The sequence below is a fragment of the Ovis aries genome, chromosome 3 (assembly GCF_016772045.2).
Source record: "Ovis aries strain OAR_USU_Benz2616 breed Rambouillet chromosome 3, ARS-UI_Ramb_v3.0, whole genome shotgun sequence".
Lineage (NCBI taxonomy): Eukaryota > Metazoa > Chordata > Mammalia > Artiodactyla > Bovidae > Ovis > Ovis aries.
The window spans coordinates 60,369,686-60,393,758 of NC_056056.1; the positions used below are offsets into that span (position 1 = coordinate 60,369,686).

General features: G+C 42.9%; 1 pseudogene; it reads left to right on the forward strand.

Moving 5' to 3' along the window:
- LOC121819043 (large ribosomal subunit protein eL43-like) overlaps window positions 1-24,073 on the forward strand; it is a 34,044-nt pseudogene continuing 9,971 nt past the window's right edge.

Here is a 24,073-nt window from a genome sequence, read left to right on the forward strand (position 1 = left end):
ATGGTGAAACGCACCAAGAAGGTCGGGATCATGGGCAAACACGGGACCTGTTACGGTGCCTCCCTCAGGAAAATGGTGAAGACAACTGAAGTCATCCAGTGCACCAAGTACACTTGCTCCTTCTGAGGCAAAACCAAGATGCAGAGACGAGCTGTGGGCATTTGGCTCTGTGGTTCCTGCGTGAAAATGGTAGTGGGTAAAGCTGGGGTGCCATTTTTGCTGTCACAGTAAAGTCTGCCATCAGAAAAGGGAAGGAATTGAAGGACAAGTAAAAGTGCCACCATTTGATAACATTGATAGTCTATAGTAAATGGGTTAATTTATGTAACAAAAATTTCAAAAAAAATTCTGTTCAAAGCCAGCAGCACTCAGTCTGGCCGACAGAAAGGAGCCCCAAGGAACTGTACAAAATGAAAACCTTTTATAGGCAGAGAGGAACAGGAACAAGAAATTATACTGGGCAAAAAATAGCAGATTGATTATTGTAAGGTAACTTTAGGGGATGGCAGTGGTCTCACAGGCAGATAACCTCACTAGTGCTAATCAGGTGATCCCTGATTGGCTGGGTTAAGATTCCACTGCTGGGAGAGCCAAAAGTGTAATTAAGGCTTAGTTTGGTGACATAGTGTTCAGCATAAGCAACTCCATCTTGGACCTGTCATCTTGTTCTTAACAACTGGTAGGAAAAATTCAAAGGACTGAGGTGAGTCAGTAGAAAGCTGTGCTCTCTCCTACTCCTTTCCCCATGTCCTTTGCCCACAGAAAGACTGCCACTTTTGAAAGTAGTGCTGCGAACATCCAGAGACATGGTTATTGCCAGTCAAAGCTTATTGAGCACCTGCTATGATCCAAGCACTGTTTACAAAAGTTCTACCCTAGTAAACCTGCATTCTGATGAGAGGTGAGGGGATCAGGCAACAAAAGAGATAAATCTGTCAAATCCATGGTGTGTTATATGTTGATAAAGTGGAAAATGAAAGTGTTAGTTGCTCAATCGTGTCTGACTCTGCTACCTCATGGACTCTAACCAGCCAGGCTCCTCTGTCCATGGAATTCTCAGGCAAGAATACTGGAATGGGTTGCCATGCCCTTCTCCAGGGGATCTTCTCAACCCAGAGATGGAACCTGGGTCTCCTGTATTGCAGGCAGATTCTTTACCATCTGAGCCACCAGGGAAGTCCTATAGAAAAAACATAACCAGGGTCTGAGAGCTGGTCCTGACTGCACTTTTCCTCTGCTATCCTGGCCACACCCTGAAAACCTGGGGCTGCACTGGCCAAATCACTCTTTCACTACACTCCTTGGCATTGGGGTGCTTGCCCTGATCAACTGGGGCTCTAGCAGGTCCTCAGGGGTCAGCTGGAGAACCTCCAAAGTAGCTGTTGGGATTGGGATTGGGATTGCTCATCTTCATTTATCCTTGATCAGAGTTCATGAATATTTTTTTCATATTTATTTATTTATTTGGCTGAATTTCATCTTAATTGTGGCATGAAGGTTCTCCATTGTGGTGTGCAGGCACACAGGCTTAGCTGCCCATGTAGGCATGAGGCATGTGAGATCTTAGTTCCCCAACCAGGAATAGACCTGTGACCCCTGTATTGGAAGGCAGATTCTTAACAGCTGGACTACAGGGAACTCCCTATGAATGTTTTTCTGTCTTTAATTAAATGTTATTAGAATTCTCTACATCAGTAGTTCTCAAAGTGGTCTCTGGACTGGCAGCATCAGGACCAGCATCATGTGGGAACCTGTCAGAAATGCAAATTCTCATTTATTTATTTTTAATTTAAATTTATTTATTTTAATTGGAGGCTAATTACTTTACAATATTGTATTGGTTTTGCCATACACCAACATGAATCCACCACGGGTATACACATATTCCCCATCCTGAACCCCCCTCCCACCTTCCTCCCCATACCATCCCTCTGGGTCATCCCAGTGCACCAGCCCCAAGCATCCTGTATCCTGCATCGAACCTGGACTGGCGATTTGTTTCTTATATGATATTATACATGTTTTAATGCCATTCTCCCAAATCATCCCTCCCTCACCCTCTCCCATAGAATCCAAAATACTGTTCTATACATCTGTGTCTCTTTTGCTGTCTCCCATACAGGGTTATCATTACCATCTTTCTAAATTCCATATATATGCATTAGTATACTGTATTGGTGTTTTTCTTTCTGGCTTACTTCACTCTGTATAGGGTCCAGTTTCATCCACCTCATTAGAACTGATTCAAATGTATTCTTTTTAATGGCTGAGTAATACTCTATTGTGTATATGTACCACTGCCTTTTTATCCATTCATCTGCTGATGGACATCTAGGTTGCTTCCATGTTCTGGCTATTATAAACAGTGCTGCAATGAACATTGGGGTACACGTGTCTCTTTCAATTCTGGTTTCCTCAGTGTGTAGGCCCAGCAGTGGGATTGCTGGGTCATAAGGCAGTTCTATTCCCAGTTTTTAAGGAATCTCTACACTGTTTTCCGTAGTGGCTGTACTAGTTTGCATTCCCACCAACAGTGTAAGAGGGTTCCCTTTTCTCCACACCCTCTCCAGCATTTATTGATTGTAGACTTTAGGATCACAGCCATTCTGACTGGCATGAAATGGTAACTCATTGTGGTTTTGATTAGAAATGCAAATTCTTAAGTTCCCTCCCCCATTCCCACTGGATCTTAGACTCTAGGGAGTCCCTAAATTTGTTTTAACTAGCTATAACGTCTGCTCTGGGATTCCCTGGTGACTCAGATGGTGAAGAATCTGCCTGCAGTGCAGGAGACCTGGATTGGATCCCTGGGTCAGGAAGAACCCTTGGAGGAGGAAATGGCAACTCACCCTAGTATTCTTGCCTGGAATTCCATGGACAGAGGAGCCCAGCAGGCTGCAGTCCATGGGGTCGCAAAGAATCAGACACAACTGAGTGATTAACACATACACACACATCTGCTCTACAGAAATACTTTACTAATTCACATTCCTAACAATTATGGTCACAAGCACACATTTTGTAGAGTTAAAAAAATGTTTCCCAGATGAAATCCTAGACTAGCTTATATGTTAACAAGTAAAAGTTAAGTCTACTTTAAATGGAGTATAATCTATAAAAACCATGAACCACTAAAGGCAGAAGTAGAGACGTCCCTGGCAGTCCGCTGGTTAAGAATCCGCCTTCCAGTGCAGGAGATGTGGGTTTGATCCCTGGTCAGAAAGCTAAGATTCCACATGTGCGTGCATGCTCAGTCACTCAGTGGTGTCTGACTCTTTGCAACCCCATGGACTGTAGACTGCCAGCCTCCTCTATCCATGGGATTTTCCTGACAAGAACCCTGGAGTGGGTTGCCATTTCCTACTCCAGAAGATTCTCAACCTAGGGACTGAACCCATGTCTTGTGTCTCCTGAGTCTCCTGCACTGGCAGGCAGAGTCTTTACCTTTGAGCCATCTGGAAAAGCCCTAAAATTCCACATGCCTCACAGCTAAAAACCCAGAACATAAACAACAGAAGTAACATTGTAACAGATTCAATAAAAACTTTACAAATGGTCCATGTCAAAAACATCTCTAAAAAAATAAAAATAGGATAAGTAAAATACAAATCTTATAGCTCAATTATTTGAAAATGAGGAATAATTCATGTGATTCCTGAGGACTTAAATCTATCCAATCTGTCTTGTGTTTGTGTTAGTCACTGAGTTGTGTCCGACTTTGTGACCCCATGGACTGTAGCCCTCCCCTAAAAATGGGATTCTCCAGGCAAGAATACTGGACTGGGTTGCCATTTCCTTCTCTAGGGGATTTTCCCAACCCAGGGATCAAACCTGGGTCTCCCGAATTGCAGCCAGATTCTTTACCATCTGAGCCACTAGCGAAGCCAACTGGATGGGTGACCTAGTCCTAAATCCCATGTAATCAAAAAGCAACAAAAGTTGGAAATAAACGAGGAATAACTAAAAACTGATGATGTGGGTTGTTAAAATACAGATAAATAGTAATATAAGTTTTTATTCCTCTCTGCATGGGTGCTAAGTTGCTTCAGTCATGTCCAGCTCTTTGCAACCCCATGGACTGTAGCCCACCAGGCTCCTCTGTCCATGGGATTCTCCAGGCAAGACTACTGGAGTGAGTTGCCATTCCCTTCTCCAGGGGATCTTCCCAACCTAGGGTCAAACATGAGTCTCTTAGGGGATCTTCCAGACCTAGGGATCAAACTCGCATCTCTAAGGTCTCTTGCCTTAGCAGGTGGGTTCTTTACCACTAGCACCGCCCAGGAAGCCCTTTCCAAAAGAAGTGAACGGTAGTAATGGTCATTAGGCTATATTCCAGGCAGTGTGGAAAGCACATAGTATGCAATTTTATAACAGCAGCACAAACAAGAAATGATCAGAAGAACACTTTGGGCTTTAATTTACAGATAAACAAACAGGCTTGGGAAGCTTCAGGATCTTGCCTGGTATATGTCTAGCAGATGAGAGGAGCTGGAATTGGATTCTTTAATCTATCTGTGCTCATTTTACTGAAAGCCACATTTGTAGATACTAGTGCTTATCTGAGCCTAATCCCTGGAGGACTAGGAGTCTCTGGAGAGAGAGAGAGAGGCTTTGAGAGGTCAGGAGGGAGATAAGTCTTGGCCAGAGTCCATCCATCTCACAGAGGGTCAAGTGTGTCTAGCGGGATCCTAGACACACCTTATGGCTGTTTTGCCAGCCTTTCATCCTTTGCAAGAGGAATAAGGTGTATGTTGGGAGGAATGGCCAAATAGAGTCCTGGAAAGGGCCTCCCACGGCCAAGACAGTAACCTAAAAATAACTGTGTACCCCTGGGGATATTACAGAGATTAGTTCCAAAAAGATTTGAAAGATGCAGTCTAGGGATTTCTACAACATCTGCATTCACCTTACCTATCTGGTCAGTGTCACAGGCCAGCAGTGTTGGAGAATGAGGGTAAGTCAACATAGACACCCTCTATGGGCTCTGCATACCCTGCCCAGAGCACTTCTGCAAGAAGAGGGGGCATCCACACTCAAGGGGAGGAGGTTACACAGGGAAGGCGAGTACAGCAGGGGGTGGGACTCTTGGGGCCACTTGGAATTCTGTCTACCATCCCTCCTCCTGCTTGGAGCATGGATGCAGCTCTAAGCTGCTTTGCTGCCACACAGGCTGTGTACCAGGCAGCATCCACGTTACTGCATTGGGCCCCTTTTGTTTAGCTGTCATCCTGCATAAGGACCACAGCGATCTGGGACCTCTGACCTTCACACTTCACTTTCTATGTGAGTAATAAATGGCCTAATCGGAAAATGGGCTCCTTTTTTAAAAATTATTTCTTTATTTTGACTGCACTGGGTCTTCCTTGCAGTGCACAGGCTTTTCATTGTGGCGTCTTTTTGCGGAGCACAGGCTCTACGGCATACAGGCTTCAGTAGTTGGGGTGCATGGGCTTAGTTGTTCCACAGCATATGGAATCTTCCCAGATCAGGGATCAAACCCAGGTCTCCTGCATCGGCAGGCAGATTCTTAACCACTGGACAACCAGCGAAGTCCGTTTAAAATGCTTATCAGAGTATAATGGATTTTCAGTGTTGTGTTAGTTTCAGGTGTACAGCAAAGTGAAGTGTACGTTTCTGTTCCGTCACTAAGTCGTGTCAGACTCTTTGCGACCCTACAGGCCCCAGCATGCCAGGCTTCCCTGTCGTTTATTATGTCCTGGAATTTGCTCAAACTCATGTCCACTAAGTCAGTGATGCCATCCAACCATCTCATCCTCTGTTGCCCCCTTCTCCTCCTGCCCTTGTATACATATATCCACTCTTTTTAAGATTCTCTTTCCATATGGGTCATTACAGAGAGTTGAGTAGAGTTCCCTGTGGTATACAGTAGGTCCTTATTAGTGACTTCTTCCTTCTTTACCAGCCAGGCCTTGCCTGTACCTGATACTTTACAGCTGCTTGGAGATCGCTCACTACTTGACAGAATGATACTGGGTCTGCTGAGGGGAGGAAGAACTGTCTATCAAAGGAACTGCAGGACATGGCCCAAGTGTGCCCAGCAGGAGCTAGGGGACAGACCTGGGACTATATTCTCCTCATGCTGCACTGGGTGAGATGAAACATAAAGCTGGGTAAAGGAGAACATACTGCTGATTCAGGAGCCCTGCCATATGGTATAGGACTTACACCCTGGCAAGGAGCTGGAGATGGTGCTAATGCTCTATTTCCCTGGTTCATGGAAGCTCAGAAAAGCCATGGCCTCCACTAAGTGAAGTAGAACTGCCAGAACCACCATGGCAAAGAGCGGGTGAAGAGCTCAAAGGCTCAGAGAAGTGGGCATACTGGAATAGATACATCACTGAGGACAGAAAACCAACAGGAGGACCTGGAGAGCATTCTAATTACCCAAGCACTAAGGATGCACTGGTGAGAAGGGCCAGCAGCATCAGTGAGAAAATCAGATATGGCTGCCCTCGCTAGACCAGGGCTGGTGGGGGAGGCAGAATTGTGCTCCACTACTAATGGGGTTGATGGGGTCCTGAAATAGAGGCCAGGGGGCAACACTCCACTGCCAGAAGGAAGGTGGTGAGATGACCTTACCACTTGACAAGAGCAGGTGTAATACATGGCAGTCGGAGGAATATCCTCCCAAAGAGAATTGCAGAGCTGGTGATGGAACCTAGTATTCCTATGGGACAAAATACAGCTTACTTTGGGGCTTCCCTGGTGGCCCAGTGGCTAAGACTTCAAGCTCCGCACGCAGGGGCCCTGAATTCAGTCCCTGGTCAGGGAACTGGATCCTCTCTGCCGCAGCTAAAAGATCCCACACACTTCAGTGAGGAGTGAAGATCCTGAGTGCTGCAACTGAAAGCTGGGACAGCCTAAATAATAAATGCATGCTAAGTCACTTCACTCTTGTCCTACTCCTTGCAACCCCATGGGCTGTAGCCTGCAAAGCTCCTCAGTCCATGGGATTTCACAGACAAGGATATGGAGTAGGTTGCCATTTTCTCCTCCATGGGATCTTCCTGACAAAGGGATCAAACCCACATCTCTAGCATCTCCTACATTGGAAGGGGATTCTTCACCACTAGCTCCACCTGGGAAGCCATTTTGCACCCCTACCAGACATTTATCATCTTACCACAATGCGTAACTCTCCCACCCTCTGGTTCTGGTCAGAGAGGGCTTGGAGTTGAATTAGGGTCCCTGAGAGCATGTCTGGGTTAGGTTTAAAAAAAAAATTCTTGCAATGTCACAAGCAGAACAACTAAAAGTGCGTATAAGGAATTGCATTCACCAAGCCACCTTTTTGGAACAACAAACTCTGGGAATCTGTGTTCACTTCCTGTACCCTCTCTCCTCCCGAAGTATGGACTGGACGAAAGACCTTGACAGCAACGAGAGGGGTTAATTCTGCAAGCGTTTCTGCCTCTCCTGTAGATCCAGCTGTCTCTCATGCCCTGGGGCCTGACCGCACACCTCAGATATTTGCATTTATAACATAAAACTTCCTTCCCAGCCTTTCTAAACGGGAAACTTGTTCCAGCTTAAAATAAAGCTGGGACCTCCCTGTCTTCCTACCTGTGGGCCCGTAAGCTTCCCTCCCCCTACTTCCAGAATGCCTTGACCCTTAGCTTCTGAGGCTCAGCCTGTGCCTCCCACATGTAACCTGCCCTGTGGCATTAATCTAAGTCCAGCAGATACAGGCAGATGCTACAGAGTTGCCCAATTTCCTCTAAAAGAACATTTTAACTTTTATTCCTGGAGATAGCTTCTTGCTCATTTTCAGGCCTGAGTAATCTTTTAGGCAATCGGGTCACAAGTTATCCTGAGCAGGAAAGTCTCTCCCGTTATTTAACAACCTGAAGTCTTGTGCACAAATATTTCCATCACCAGTTGATTAAGCATGCCCATACAAGGGCCAACTGTATTCATTGTACCACACCACTTTATATAAGGTACTTGAGTACCCCCGGCAGCTCTAGGAACATGCTCCCCATGGGTATTGGGCTGTAAAGGGTATGTCCCCAACAGAACTTCAGGAAATTCTAACGAATGTACTTTACATATTTATTATTTTTTGGCCACACCACATGTGGGATCATAGTCCCCCAACCAGGGATCAAACCCTAACCCTTGCATTGGAAGTGAGAAGTCTTAACCACTGGACCACAAGGGAAGTCCCTAAAGAATGTACTTTAGATAGAAGGGAAGCAATCCACAAAAAAGATCAGAAATACAGGAAAGAATAAAGAACACTGATGCTGTAAAACAAGAAAACCATCTGCTGGGCTTAAAACAGCAAAATGAACAGGTAAATGGGGGAGGAACTGAGGTTCATGTACTCAAACATCCTTGTGTAGTTTGAAGGCTATAAAGCTATTTATTTTAGATTTTACCAAGTTAATCATGAATGTCAAAATACCTGGGGTAAAAATTATTAGGCTAAAATATATAAATCTCATACTTGTAAAAATTTAAAAAGGAATTAGAAAAAATATTTAATCGATTCCAAAGAAGCCAATGTGTGTTAGTAGCTCAGCTCAGTTCAGTCGCTCAGTTGTGTCTGACTGTTTGTGACCCCATGGACTGCAGCACGCCAGGCTTCCCTGTCCATCACCAACTCCCAGAGCTTGCTCAAACTCATGTCCATAGAATTGGTGATGGCAACCAACCATCTCATCCTTTGTTGTCCCTTTCTCCTCCTGCCTTCAATCTTGCCCAGCATCAGGGTCTTTTCTATTGAGACAGTTCTTCACATCAGGTGGCCAAAGTACTGGAGTTTCAGCTTCAGCATCAGTCCTTCCAATGAATATTCAGGACTGATTTTCTTTAGGATTCACTGCTTTGATCTCCTTGCAGTCCAAAGGACTCTCAAGAGTCTTCTCCAACACCACAGTTCAAAAGCGTCAGTTCTTTGGCACTCACATCCATACACGACTACTGGAAAAACCATAGCTTTGACTAGAAGGATCTTTGTTGGCAAAGTAATGTCTCTGCTTTTTAATATGCTGTCTAGGTTGGTCATAGATTTTCTTCCAAGGAGCAAGCATTTTTTAATTTCATGGCTGCAGTCACCATCTGCAGTGATTTTGGATTCCAAAAAATAAAGTCAGTCACTGTTTCCATTGTTTCCCCATCTATTTGTCATGAAGTGATGGGACCGGATGCCATGATCTTAGTTTTCTTAGTTGAGTTTTAAGCCAACTTTTTCACTCTCCTCTTGCACTTTCAACATGAGGCTCTTTAGTTCTTCTTCAGTTTCTGCGATAAGGGTGGTGTCATCTGCCTATCTGAGGTTATTGATATTTCTCCCGGCAATCTTAATTCCAGTTTGTGCTTCATTCAGCCTGGCATTTTGCATGATGTACTCTGCATACCGGTTAAATAAGCAGGGTGACAATATGCAGCCTTGACATACTCCTTCCTGATTTGGAACCAGTCTGTTGTTCCATGGCCAGTTCTCACTGTTGCTTCTTGACCTGCATACAGATTTCTCAAGAGGCAGGTCAGGTGTCTGGTATTCCCATCTCTTTAAGAATTATAGTTCAGTCATGTTCAACTCTTTGTGACCCCATGGACTATAGCCCACCAGGCTTCTCTGTCCATGGAATTTCTCAGGCAAGAACATTGGGTGGGTTGTCATTTCCTTCCCCAGAGGATCTTAGTAACCCATGGATCAAACCTGGGTCTCCTGCACTATAGGCAGATTCTTACCATCTGAGCCACCAGAGAGGAATAAAAATAGAAAAGAAGCCAAATATAAAGCACAAAATAAAATGGATAAAATAATATAAAGGGATGATAATCTCTTTAGAGATTATAAATAATCTTTAGAGATAATAAAGAGCTGATTATCATATAAATTTAAAAGGAGTATATAAAATACAAATAACTGAACATTTTCACTTAAAAAAAAAAAACAAAGATTGGGAATGCCCTGAAGATTTAGTGGTTAGGACTCAGTGCTTCCACTTCAGGGGCCAAAGGTTCCATCTCTAGTCCAGGAACTATCCCACATGCCCCATGTGGCATGGCCAAAAGGAAAAAAAATAAAATTAACAAAGTAAAGGAATACAACAGGGTATATGGACAGACTAAGGGAAAGAAAGCAGATGTAGCCATGTTATGATCAGGCAAAATAGAATTTAAGGCAAAAAGCACTACTAGAGATAAAAAGGATCACTCCATTATGATAAAAGGTTTATTACACCAGGAACATAACACTAGTATAGAAGTATAGAATTATGTGAGCCTACCTAAATAGCTTCAAAGTACTGTATGTAAATAAAACATGAAAGAACTACCAGGAGAAATTTACAGAGCTACCACCCATGAAATATTTTACACATTACCTTCTGCAATATTTAGGTCAAGATGCTATTATATTAACTAAACTCTGCAGCCAGGAAGTTTAGCTTTGAAGCAGAAGTAGAACAACTGTTGTGGAATACACATTATTTGGAATCTCACATGGAACTTTTATGAAAAAAGATCTCATGGAGCTAATTTCCTCAAATCTTAAAAGACTGATGTCACTCTTTGACTGTAATCCATTTAAATTAGAAAGTATTAACCGAAAGAAAATTAGAAGAATACTGTATTTGGAAATTCATGAGATAAACTCTAAATAACTGATATGTCAAAGAAGAAACTATTGTGGAAATCACTTAGTATGCAGAATAATGACAATATACTACCATATCACAAACACTATTTTTTAAATTAATTAGTTAATTTACTCATTTGGACATGCTGAGTCTTAGTTAAGGCACGCAGGATCTTCAGTTGCAGTATGTGGGATCTAGTACCCTGACCAGGGATTGAATCTGGGCCTTCTGTATTGGGAGCGAGGAGTTGTAGCCACTGGACCACCAGGGAAGTCCCCACAAACACTCTTTAGATATTCATAGTCTTAGATGCTCCAGTTACAGAAAAATAAAAGCTGCAAATTAGAGACTCATGTAAATAAAGCTTAGTCGCTCAGTTGTGTCTGACTCTTTGCAATACCATGGACTGTAGCCTGCAAGGCTCCTGTGTCCATGGGATTTCCCAGGCAAGAATACTGGAGAAATATCTGAAGTAAGAAGTTGTAAAAAAGACTAAAGAAACCCAAAAGAGTCGAAACCTTACTTCATCCCCTGGAACAGGCATTCATTTTCTGTAAACCAGGCCCTTGGTTCCAGTAGAGCTTCAGGTTGACAACCTGCTTATTATGAGATGAGATGAGAAAAGGCACTCTTGATTCTTCCCCTTAATTCTAGAACCTGCATATTCTGGTCATTGATACAATGCATAGGCTGCATCCTTGGAGAAAGAAGAATGTCTTAACTCTAAATGTTGTTCCTAAAATGTCACCAGGGCTGAGGTTTTAATGGGTCATCCAAATATTTACCTGGTTGGCTGCTTTTGGGAGATCTGGTATATGGTTCAGTTCGTTCAGTTCAGTTGCTCAGTTGTGTCCGACTCTTTGTGACCCCATGAATCGCAGCACGCCAGGCCTCCCTGTCCATCACCAACTCAGACTCACATCCATCGAGTCAGTGATGCCATCCAGCCATCTCATCCTCTGTCGTCCCCTTCTCCTCCTGCCCTCAATCTTTCTCAGCATCAGAGTCTTTTCCAATGAGTCAACTCTTTGCACGAGGTGGCCAAAGTACTGGAGTTTCAGCTTTAGCATCATTCCTTCCAAAAGAAATCCCAGGGCTGATCTCCTTCAGAATGGACTGGTTAGATCTCCTTGCAGTCCAAGGGATTCTCAAGAGTCTTCTCCAACACCACAGTTCAAAAGCATCAATTCTTCAGCGCTCAGCCTTCTTCACAGTCCAACTCTCACATTCATACATGACCACAGGAAAAACCATAGCCTTGACTAGATGGACCTTTGTTGGCAAAGTAATGTCTCTGCTTTTCAATATGCTATCTAGGTTGGTCATAACTTTTCTTCCAAGGAGTAAGCGTCTTTTAATTTCATGGCTACAATCACCACCTGCAGTGATTTTGGAGCCCCCCCAAAAATAAAGTCTGACACTGTTTCCACTGTCTTCCCATCTATTTCCCATGAAGTGATGGGACCAGATGCCATGATCTTCGTTTTCTGAATGTTGAGCTTTAAGCCAACATTTTCACTCTCCTCTTTCACTTTCATCAAGAGGCTCTTTAGTTCCTCTTCACTTTCTGCCATAAGGGTGGTGTCATCTGCATATCTGAGGTTATTGACATTTCTCCCGGCAATCTTGATTCCAGCTTGTGCTTCTTCCAGCCCAATGTTTCTCATGATGTACTCGGCATAGAAGTTAAATAAGCAGGGTGACAATATACAGCCTTGACGTACTCCTTTTCCTATTTGAAACCAGTCTGTTGTTCCATGTCCAGTTCTAACTGTTGCTTCCTGACCTGCATATAGATTTCTCAAGAGGCAGGTCAGGTGGTCTGCTATTCCCATCTCTTTCAGAATTTTCCACAGTTTGTTGTGATCCACACAGTCAAAGGCTTTGGCATAGTCAATAAAGCAGAAGTAGATATTTTTCTGGAACACTCTTGCTTTTTCAATGATCCAGCGGATGTTGGCAATTTGATGTCTGGTTCCTCTGCCTTTTCTAAAACCAGCTTGAACATCTGGAAGTTCACAGTTCACATATTGCTTGAAGCCTGGCTTGGAGAATTTTGAGCATTACTTTACTAGTGTGTGAGATGAGTGCAATTGTGCGGTAGTTTGAGCATTCTTTGGCATTGCCTTTCTTTGGGATTGGAATGAAAACTGACCTTTTCCAGTCCTGTGGCCACTGCTGAGTTTTCCAAAACGCTGGCATATTGAGTGCAGCACTTTCACAGCATCTTTCAGGATTTGAAATAGTTCAACTGGAATTCCATCACCTCCACTAGCTTTGTTCATAGTGATGCTTTCTAAGGCCCACTTGACTTCACATTCCAGGATATCTGGCCCTGGGTGAGTGATCATACCATCATGATTATCTTGGTCGTGAAGATCTTTTTTGTATTTATTCAAAATGGGATCTATTTTGAATCCCATTATTATAATTAGTACCCATTGTTATGTCTCATTCACACTCAAGGATAATCAAGCCTTCCATGACCCTTTCACAGTGGTGCTGGTAGAGACGTTCATTGCAGGCAGTGAATTACAACCAGGTGTGCAGTAGGGATAAACTTTAGTAAGAATGGGTGGGGGACTTCCTTGATGGTCTAGTGGCTAAGACTCTTCCCCCACAATGCAGGGGAACCAGGTTCAATCTCTGGTCAGGGAACTAGATTCCACAGCCCTCAACAAAGAGTTTCCATGATGAAACAAAGATGGCAGTTCTCACATGCTGCAACCAAGACCAAACACAGCCAATTAAATAAATGAACCCTTGTTGTTTAGTAGCTAAGTCATGTCCAACTCTATGTGACCCCATGGATTGTAGCCCGTCAGACTCCTCTGTCCATGGGATTTTCCAAGCAAAAACACTGGAGTGGGTTGCCATTTCCTTCTCCAGATGATCTCTCTGACCCAGGGGTCAAACCCATGTCTCCTGTAATAGCAGGTGGATTCTGTGCCACTCAGCTACCTGAGGCCCAAATAAGTAAATAATAAATAAAAAGAATGGGGGGGGGATGGGGGATGAGGATGGGAGGGAAGCCAAAGAGGGAGGGTATATACGCATATTATAGCTGATTCACTTTGTTGTACTGCAGAATTAACACAACATTGTAAAGCAACTATATCTCAACTAAAAAAAAAAAGTAATCACTGTCATGTCCAGAATAGATTAGATGTAATCAATCTGCCACCAAGAGACTGGCTGCTTTCCCCTAAGGGATGGGACCACACGGCCCAGCTGGTGACAATGGTAAATGTCGTTTGATCAATCTTGGACAGAAGGAGTCCACGCTGTTTCTCCAGCTGTCAATCACACAAACAGTAGGGTTATGAAAGACAGAGGCTAGCTGATATTCACCTGTTATGTCACCCTGTTCACATGGCTGCTGAGTGTATCTTCTGAGGTGGATGCTTTTGGTGGGCCCTGACTTGAAACACAAAGATACACACGCCCTGTGCTCATGCACACAGGTTCATACCCTTTTGTCTCTAATCTTCCCGTTTTACATTTTCTAGGTCTCCGACCTCCTAGCCAAGCTACTCACCACACCTCAGGAGTTCATACACATACCTACTTCAGGCCTCTTCTCTCAAAATACAAATTGTACTTGGACAAAAACTGCTATTCCAAGGGGAAAAAAATTGTATTTGGTTAAAATGTCCCTTTGCGGATGAATGTATTTATAACGAAGAAATGGAGACGCAGATGTAGAGAAGGAATTTGTGCACACAGTGGGAGAAGAGGTGGGTAGGATAAGTGGAGAAAGTACCATTAACATATATACCCTATAGTGTGTAAAATAGATAACTAGTGTGAAGCTGCTATATAACACAGGGATCCCAGCTCTGCTATGACCTAGAGAAGTGGGATGTGGGGAATGGAGGAAGGCTCAAGAGGGAGGGGATGTATATATTACTATGATTGATTCGAGTTGTTATATGGCAGAAATCAACACTTTGTAAACCAATTATCCTCCAATTTAAAAAAAAAAGTCCCTTTGTCTCTAATGTTGTATACTCTTAGAATAAAATACTACTTAAAAGAAAACCATCTGCCATTCCAGTAAACTATGAATGTTGCCTTCCATAGAGCCATCAGCTACTGCCCATGTTCCCTAAGGAGAATTCTTCAGGATGGAGAAAAATAGATACTGTTCCTAGACAATTAAGATGCATATCAAAGGAATAATTTCAATGAGCCTGGATTATTGCATCTTCTCATGTATAGAAAAGCACTAAAATTATTAACATGAGATGTTTGGGTTTTCTTTTGATTAGCAGTAGTCTTTTGATGTTCAACTACACGGGTTTTGTTCTTCTCCAGCAAAAACTCCTATGTATACTGTCTTCTCCTTTACCTCTTTGGAAGAGTGCCTAAGAATCTGAGAGGCTGTCTCCCATATACTACAGTCCTCAGAAAGGTCCCCAAATAAAAGCAACTATGTATGCTTGGTCATTCAGTCCTGTCCAGCTCTTTGTGACCGTTTGGACTGTAGCCTGCCACTCCTCTCTGTACATGGGATTTCCCAGGCAAGAATACTGGAGTGGGTTGCCCTTTCTTTCTCCAGGAAATCTTCCCAACCCAGGGATCGAACCTGGGTCTCCTGCATTGCAAGCAGATTCTTTACCTGCTGAGCCATTGGGGAAGTTCCAGAAATCAACCCTGAATATTTATTGGAAGGACTGGTGCTGAAGCAGAAACTCCAATACTCTGGCCACCTGATGCGAAGAGCCAACTCACTGGAAAATACCCTGATGCTGGGAAAGATTGAGGGCAAGAGGAGAAGAGGATGACAGACGATAAGATGGTTGGACGGCATCACTGACTCGATGGACATGAGTTTGAGCAAACTCTGGGAGATGTTGAAGGACAGGGAAGCCTAGCATGCTGTATTCCATGGGATTGCAAAGAGTTGGATACGACTGAGCGACTGAACAACAACAAGGGGGTCTCCAACCCACATACACACATTGACAACTGTTCCAGATCCCTAGAAGGCCGTGCTGCAAACCTCCTACTGGCCCTTCCTGACTCCACATGGTATCTTTACCTATCATGGACACCTGGGCATCACAGGTGCTGCTACGTTCGGTGGCCAAGGGGCAGGCAATTTGCCTTGTATTTGGATCTATGAGAAATTTCCCCTTGCTCTGGACATTGTTTGAATTAGAAAGTAAATGAATCAGTGCTATTTTGTCTCAAAGAGTTCCCCAAAATGCTATTTCTTTCTTTTTTAATACTATCTGCATCTTCCATAATGATGGAGGTACAAACCAGTGGGTTCATAAAAATTTCGCCAATATGGCAAACACTTTGAATTTTGGGTAAAGTTTTTTTTTCCCCTGCTAGCTGGCATCTGGGCATCCAGAGTACTTACCATATTTTGTTCAACAAAATTCAATTAGTATCATGTTCCATAGAATATCAAGATGATCAAGATCCCTGTGGATTATGCCGTAACAGAAAGCAGGAGAGTTAACACAGCACTGTGGCAGGACAGTCAGTGTATTCTGCTGGCCTTGCCACCTATAAGAAGCCTCTGTATTCCCTTTTCTGTGGTGGACAATTTCTCTAGAAAACAGCCACAGGTCTGTTTAAGAAAAAAACTAAAGGAATATTGTACATTTTTGCAGTGGCCTTACCAGCTCCTTTCTCACAGGGAACTGGAATGCCCGTCTGTCAGTCTAAAAACTGACTCATCTAGAAACCGGGTGAAAACTTGTAATTTTCCACTGAAGTGCAGGGCACCAGTCTTTTGCTTCCCAGCTCTCCATGTTTTCTGGTTATACAACCAAACAATATTCAGATGCCATCATATCTCTTCCCCAAAGACCTTATGGATCATTAGCCATTGCCCCAGGTTTCTGTATATCAAGATACCCTGGTTGCCACTGCAAGACTCCTGCCTGTTCCAGTAATTATGTCCACCCTGCCTCTGATGGTTAAGTGCTCCCACTTGTCTCTGCTATTTCAGAATCTCATTATTCCCAGTAATGCCAGGGAGTCCAGTTCGCTGTTGCCGTGTCTTACTGTCATCCCAGCCTATGAAGGACCCCATCACTGAATTTTTCACTGCCACAAGTGCACTTTGTATCACATAAGGAGTAAAGGGCCATGATGTTTGCAATTTATTCTCAAATTGTTCTGGAAAAAAAATGTTAAGAATATACATAGAGAGAGAACAAACAATAAGGCAAAGGAGGCAAAATCTTAGCAATAAGAAAATCTGAGTCGGTTTTCTTGTTTAGTCACTCAATCATGTCTCACTCTTGAGACCCCACGGATTGTAGCCCACTAGGCTTCTCTTTCCATAGGATTTCCCAGGCAAGAATACTGGAGTGGGATGCCATTTCCTTCTCCAGGGGATCTTCCTAATCTAGGGATTGAACCCGAGTCTCCTGCCTAGCAGGCAGATTCTTTACCACAGAGCCACCTAGGAAGTCTGTTGAGTAAGGGTATACGGGTGTTTATTATACGGCTTTTTAATCACCTTTCCCATTTTTTCCGTGGTAATTGAGATAGTCATGCTTTCTTCCTCTTATGTCAGATTTGATCCTTAAATATTCAGCAGGAAATTTTTGTAATAGAATGGCACACAATACTTTCCAGGCAATTTCTGGCTACATTTCCTTTCTAATTTTTAATGCATCTCCTTTAACCTTTTACTTTCTTTTTCTTTGATCAGGCTTCTGAAGAAACAACTTGGGACTAACCCTTCTAAGCCTTTTATTGCTTTGTTTTTATTTCCCGTTTCATTAACATCAGAGTTTAATTTTACTAATCCTCTCTTTTGTGTGTGTGCGTGTGTGTGTACCACAAGACCTCAGACTTGGACCAAACTAAATCTTTTTTTCCTTTATACTCTCATCATTATTTTTTGAATGGCCTGCTTTATTTATTTATTTTTTGAAATAATACAGGGACTTCCTTCAGTGTCCAGTGGTAAAAACTCTGTACTTTCAAAGCAGGGGGTGTGAGTTTGATCCCTGGTAGGGGAACTAAGGTCCCACATGTTGTGAGACATGGCCAAAAAATAAAATATAATAGAACAAACAGTTGCACAGTCTATGTCCAACGTAAGAACTGGAAAGAATAAGCTATATTTCTATGATTTTGAACAATTAGATTGCTATCAATTGTATTGTATTTTATTTTACTTTATTTTTTTGGATTGTATTTTAAATCATTAAATTGCATCTCAGAATTTTTTTTTAAAGTCCATCTTTTGGGACTGTATATGAAAACAAGAGGATGACAACATGGGCCTGAAGGACTGTTATCAAGAAGTTCTTCTCCAAAACTTCATTTTCTTTTTCCAAAGCTTTTTACACTTTCAGTTCAGTCACTCAGTCATGGCCGACTCTTTGTGATCCCATGAACCGCATCATGTCAGGCCTCCCTCTCCATTGCCAACTCCCAGAGTCCACCCAAACTCATGTCCATTGAGTTGGTGATGCCATCCAACCATCTCATCCTCTGTCGTCCCCTTCTCCTCCTATCATCAATCTTGTCCAGCAACAGGGTCTTTTCAAATGAGTCTGCTTTTCCCATCAGGTGGCCAAAGTATTGGAGTTTCAGCTTCAACATCAGTCCTTCCAATGAACACCCAGGACTGATCTCCTTTAGGATGGACTGGTTGGATCTCCTTGCAGTCCAAGGGACTCTCAAGAGTCTTCTCCAACACCACAGTTCAAAAGAATCAATTCTTTGGCACTCAGCTTTCTTTATAGTCCTACTCTCATATCCATACATGACCACTGGAAAAACCATAGCTTTGACCAAATGGACTTTTGTCAGTAAAGTAATGTCTCTGCTTTTTGATATGATGTCTAGGTTGGTCATGACTTTTCTTCCAAGGAGTAAGTGTCTTTTAATTTCATGGCTGCAATCACTATCTGCAGTGATTTTGGAGCCCAAAACCATAAAGTCTGAAACTGTTTCCACTGTTTCCCCATCTATTTGCTATGAAGTGATGGGACCAGATGCCATGATCTTAGTCTTCTGAGTATTGAGCTTTAAGTCAACTTTTTCACTCTCCTCTTTCACTTTCATCAAGAGGCTCTTTAGTTCTTCTTTGTTTTCTGCCATAAGGGTGGTGTCATCTGCATATCTGAGGTTATTGATATTTCTCCCAGCAATCTTAATTCCAGTTTGTGCTTCATCCAGTCCAGCATTTCTCATGATGTACTCTGCACAGAAGTTAAATAAGCAGGCTGACAATATACAGCCTTGACGTACTCCTTTTCCTATTTGGAACTAGTCTGTTGTTCCATGTCCAGTTCTAACTGTTGCTTCCTGATCTGCATATAGGTTTCTCAAGAGGCAGGTCAGGTGGTATGCTATTCCCATCTCTTTCAGAATTTTCCACAGTTTGTTGTGATCCACACAGTCAAAGGCTTTGGCATAGTCAACAAAGCAGAAACAGATGTTTTTCTGGAACTCTCTTGCTTTTTCCATGATCCAGCAGATGTTGGCAATTTGATCTCTGGTTCCTCTGCCTTTTCTAAACCAGCCTGAACATCAGGAAGTTCGCCGTTCACATATTGCTGAAGCTTGGCTTGGAGAATTTTGAGCATTACTTTACTAGCGTGTGAGATGAGTGCAATTGTGCGGTAGTTTGAGCATTCTTTGGCATTGCTTTTCTTTGGAATTGGAATGAAAACTGACCTTTTCCAGTCCTGTGGCCACTGCTGAGTTTTCCAAACTTGCTGGCATATTGAGTGCAGCACTTTCACAGCATCATCTTTTAGGATTTGAAATAGTTCAACTGGAATTCCATCACCTCCACTAGCTTTGTTCATAGTGATGCTTTCTAAGGCACACTTGACTTCACATTCCAGGATGTCTGGCTCTAGGTGAGTGATCACACCATCGAGATTATCTGGGTTGTGAAGATCTTTTTGTATAATTCTTCTGTGTATTCTTGCCACCTCTTCTTAATATCTTCTGCTTCAGTTAGGTCCATATCATTTCTGTCCTTTATTGAACCCATCCTTGCATGAAATATTCCTTTGGTATCTCTAATTTTCTTGAAGAGATCTCTAGTCTTTCCCATTCTGTTGTTTTCCTCTATTTCTTTGCACTCATCACTGAGGAAGGCTTTCTTATCTCTCCTTGCTATTCTTTGGAACTCTGCATTCAAATGGGTATATCTTTCCTTTTCTCCTTTGCTTTTGGCTTCTCTTCTTTTCACAGGTATTTGTAAGGCCTCCCCAGACAGCCATTTTGCTTTTTTGCATTTCTTTTTCTTGGGGATGGTCTTAATCCCTGTCTCCTGTACAATGTCATGAACCTCCATCCATAATTCATTAGGCACTCTATCAGATCTAGTCCCTTAAATCTATTTCTCACTTCCACTGTATAATCATAAGGGATTTGATTTAGGTCATACCTGAATGGTCTAGTGGTTTGGCCCACTTTCTTCAATTTAAGTCTGAATTTGGCAATAAGGAATTCATGATCTGAGCCACAGTCCACTCCTGGTATATATACAGCTTCTCCATCTTTGGTTGCAAAGAATATAATCAGTATGATTTCTGTGTTGGCCATCTGGTGATGTCCATGTGCAGAGTCTTTTACACTTTCAGTTCAGTTCAGTCGCTCAGTCGTGCCCTTTGCACCCCATGAATCGCAGCATGCCAGGCCTCCCTGTCCATCACCAACTCCCGGAGTTCACTCAGACTCACGTCCATCGAGTCCGTGATGCCATCCAGCCATCTCATCCTTTGTCATCCCCTTCTCCTCCTGCCCCCAATCCTTCCCAGCATCAGAGTCTTTTCCAATGAGTCAACTCTTCGCATGAGGTGGCCAAAGTACTGGAGTTTCAGCTTTAGCATCATCCCTTCCAAAGAAATCCCAGGGCTGATCTCCTTCAGAATGGACTGGTTGGATCTCGTTGCAGTCCAAGGGACTCTCAAGAGTCTTCTCCAACACCACAGTTCAAAAGCATCAATTCTTTGGCACTCAGCCTTCTTCACAGTCCAACTCTCACATCCATACATGACCACAGGAAAAACCATAGCCTTGACTAGATGGACCTTAGTCGGCAAAGTAATGTCCCTGCTTTCAAATATGCTATCTAGGTTGGTCATAACTTTTCTTCCAAGGAGTAAGCGTCTTTTAATTTCATGGCTACAATCACCATCTGCAGTGATTTTGGAGCCCCAAAAAATAAAGTCTGACACTGTTTCCCCATCTATTTTCCATGAAGTGATGGGACCAGATGCCATGATCTTTGTTTTCTGAGTATTGAGCTTCAAGCCAACTTTTTCACTCTCCAGTTTCACTTTCATCAAGAGGCTTTTAGTTCCTCTTCACTTTCTGCCATAAGGGTGGTGTCATCTGCATATCTGAGTTTACTGACATTTCTCCCGGTAATATTGATTCCAGCTTGTGCTTCTTCCAGCCCAACGTTTCTCATGATGTACTCTGCATAGAAGTTAAATAAGCATGGTGACAATATACAGCCTTGACATACTCCTTTTCCTATTTGGAACTAGTCTATTGTTCCATGTCCAGTTGTAACTGTTGCTTCCTGACCTGCATACAGATTTCTCAAGAGGCAGGTTAGGTGGTCTGGTATTCCCATCTCTTTCAGAATTTTCCACAGTTTGTTGTGATCCACACAGTCAAAGGCTTTGGCATAGTCAATAAAGCAGAAATAGATGTTTTTCTGGAACTCTCTTGCTTTTTCCATGATCCAGCGGATGTTGGCAATTTGATCTCTGGTTCCTCTGCCTCTTCTAAAACCAGCTTGAATATCAGGAAGTTCACGGTTCATGTATTGTTGAAGCCTGGCTTGGAGAATTTTGAGCGTTACTTTACTTCATTTTCTTCAGTTTTTTTATTTTGGAAAAGTTCAAACCTATAAATGTTGCAAAAATGATACAATATACCCTTTGCTTTGATTTTATTTTTAGGCTTTTAATACATGTTTTCTCTATAGATAGCTAGATATGTTTGTGTGTGTGTGTGTGTGTGTGTGTGTGTGTGTGTGTGTGTGTGAGTCACTCAGTCATGTCCGACTCTTTGCAATTCCTTGGACTGTAGCCCGCCAGGCTTCTCTGTCCATGGGATTCTCCCGGCAAGAATACTGAAGTGGGCTGCCATTTCCTTCTCCAGGGGATCTTCACAACCCAGGGATCAAACTCAGGTCTCCTGCATTGCAAGCAGGTCTTAACTGTCCAAGGTACCACAGAAGCCCCTTGATTACATATAATATGAATATATACATGTATATATGTATAAATATATACATGTACATATGTATAAATATATGTGAATGATAAATACAGGCATACATATACACCTATATTTATAGGTATATAGACATATACACTGACTTTTTTTTCTGAATTATTTGAGAATAAGTTACATTTCTTATTGGAATTTATCCCAAGGCACTTCAATGTTTTTCGCCTAAAGAATTCTTATATATTATATATCATAATTCTCATATATTAAGCAACATTTTTTTTTTTGCTAAGCCATGTTTCATGTAGAATACTAGTTCCCTGACAAGTGATGGAACTTACGCCCTTGGCAGTGAGAGCTTGGAGTCCTAACCACTGGACTACAGGGAAATTCCCTATAATTCTCATATATTAACTCAGTATCATCATCAAATCCAAGACATTTAATATTTATTATCTAATATACAAGTGTCTCAGTAGTAGAGAATCTGCTAGCCAATGCAGGAGATGAAGGAGCCCTGCGTTCTATCCCTGAGTCAGGAAGATCCCCTGGATGGAGGAAATGGCAACCCACTCCAATATTCTTACCTGGGAAATCCCATGGACAGAGAAGCCTGGTGGGCTACAGTCCAAGGAGTCACAAAGAGTTGGACAAGACATCGACTGAGCATGCACACATGCAGTCTATGTTAAACTATTCCAAATCACGCCAATATTGTAACGCCTTGGAGATAATCCAGCAATGCATCTTTTGTACCAGTCTCTGAACTTTTTCTGTCTTTCATGACACTGGCATTTTTGAAGAGTCTGAAATGGTTGTTTTGCAGATGCTCCATGTGGATTTGTCTGAGGTTCCCTCTTTCAAGCGGGGTCATGAGTGAGAGGATTATGGTACTGCTGTGGAAACATACAGTTGTGGAACCTGAACTCTGAGGAGTGTGGGGACAGAGCAGACTCTCTAAGAGACTCTGGGCTTAGCTCAAGTATGAATGATGAGATGAAATTAAGTAAACATACTGGCCTTTGGGAGCAAGATCGCTCCACACCCAGGTACAATGTTATGGCCTCTAGAAAGAGCAAGGGGGCTAAAGGAAATGACAGGCTGGGGAAGATGATGCCTTTAGTTCTGGATGGCGAGGGTTCCCTTTGAAAAATCTGAAGAGAAGTCCATATAGTCCAGGACTTCCCTAGCAGCACAGTGGATGAGAATCCACCTGCCAATGCAGGGGACACAGGTTTGGCCCCTGGTCTGGGAAGATTCCACATGCTGTGGAGCAACTAAGCCCATGCGCCACAACTACTGAGCCTGTGCTCTAAGGCCCACGAGCTGCAACTACTGAGCTTGCGCACCTAGGACCTGTGCTTCACAACAAGGGAAGCCACTGCAATGAGATGCCCAAACACTGAAACAAAGAGTAGCCTCAGCTCGCCAAAACTAAAGAAAGCCCGTGTGGAACATCAAAGGTCCAGTAACAGTAAAAAATAAATTAATTTAAAAAAAAATTCAGGTAGTCAGGGGAAGCCTGTGGCAGAGATGTGGGCTCAAGGAAACCATCTGTGACCTAATGAATTGTTTGAAATTCTCTATAACAAATTACATCCTTGCAGAGAGTACAGGATAGAAGACACCTAGTTTAAGCCTTGAAGAATATCACCAGGGGTGGGAGCAGGTGAAGGGATGGCCAGAGAGGCAAGAGGAGGCCTGCAGAAGAAGTAAAGAAAGACATGGGAATACGAATTTCAGGGAATGAGGAGCAAGGTTAAAGGTTAACTCTGACATTTGTTAAAATGGTAAAAAAAAAAGACTTTCCTCGGGACTATTGCAACAGCAGTATTGCAATAGGGGAGAAATATCTGACTCAACTCTGAACACACCAGGACAAGAGGGATTTATAGCCAAAAGGCAGCTTGAAGGGCTCAGTGGATAGAAAATGACTGAGAGGAGACTTCAAAGGATTCTTGTTAAAGTGACAGCAGAATTCTTGCTGTTAAGGCAGGTGAAGGACATATGTATCAAAGGTGGGGGATGAGGAAGTTGATCACTTGTCAAAAGTGAGGGTTCAGTGCAGTGCTCAGTCACACCCAACTCTTTGTGACCCTACAGATTGTAGCCTGCCAGGCTCCTTTGTCCATGGAATTTAACAGGTGAGAATACTGCAGTGGGTTACTGTTCTCTTCTCCAGGGGATCGAACCTAAGTCTCTGGAGTCTCCTGCATTGGCAGGCAGATTCTTTACCACTAGCACCACCTGAGGGAATTCTCGCTAAATTAATT